The sequence below is a fragment of the Vulpes lagopus genome, chromosome X (assembly GCF_018345385.1).
Source record: "Vulpes lagopus strain Blue_001 chromosome X, ASM1834538v1, whole genome shotgun sequence".
Classification (NCBI taxonomy): domain Eukaryota; kingdom Metazoa; phylum Chordata; class Mammalia; order Carnivora; family Canidae; genus Vulpes; species Vulpes lagopus.
The window spans coordinates 88,891,424-88,892,049 of NC_054848.1; positions in this window are offsets into that span (position 1 = coordinate 88,891,424).

Below are 626 nucleotides of genomic sequence, written 5' to 3' on the forward strand. Positions count from 1 at the left end.
AATGCTTTCTCATGACTACTTTCCTACCTTCCCACTTCCCTCTGGAGATTTCTCTGCTTTGCCTGCCCAGACTCCTCGGGGGTCTATTTGTGTTGCAAATGGGAAATGCCCATCGGGTGGATGGAGAGCAAAGGAGCTGCACTTAGGGTATAGAATTTGACTCTCTGCTGGCTCCCCTGTGCGCACCCATTCGGACTGTGTTTCAGAGAACTGCCACCATGTTTGACCCGAGTCAGATGATCCATTGAGCTTTTGGATGAAAAGGTGATACACTGGTAAACAGCATTACGGTCATTCTTTCCTCCCTGGCCAAGCTGGGATGCTTCCTCATAGTTTACTTGCTAGGCCTTACTCTTGCAAAGCGGAGTCCTTTGTTAGGGTTAGAATTTCCCACAAACCCGCTCGATCATTTGTTTTTGTTTGCCCTCTTTGAAATGCGGCACAAAGCAATCCCTGTAAAGGGCAACGCTGTCCCGAAGGCTGAGGAAGGTCCCCGAGACAGCGGCTCCAAGTCGCTCTTTTCAGGCAGAGCCAGCTGAGTAACCTTATCGCAGGTAGCTGCTTTGCCAGGTGCCCGGTTCAGGAGCTTTCCCGCCGGGAGCGGCGCTCGCCCCGGGGCACCGGGG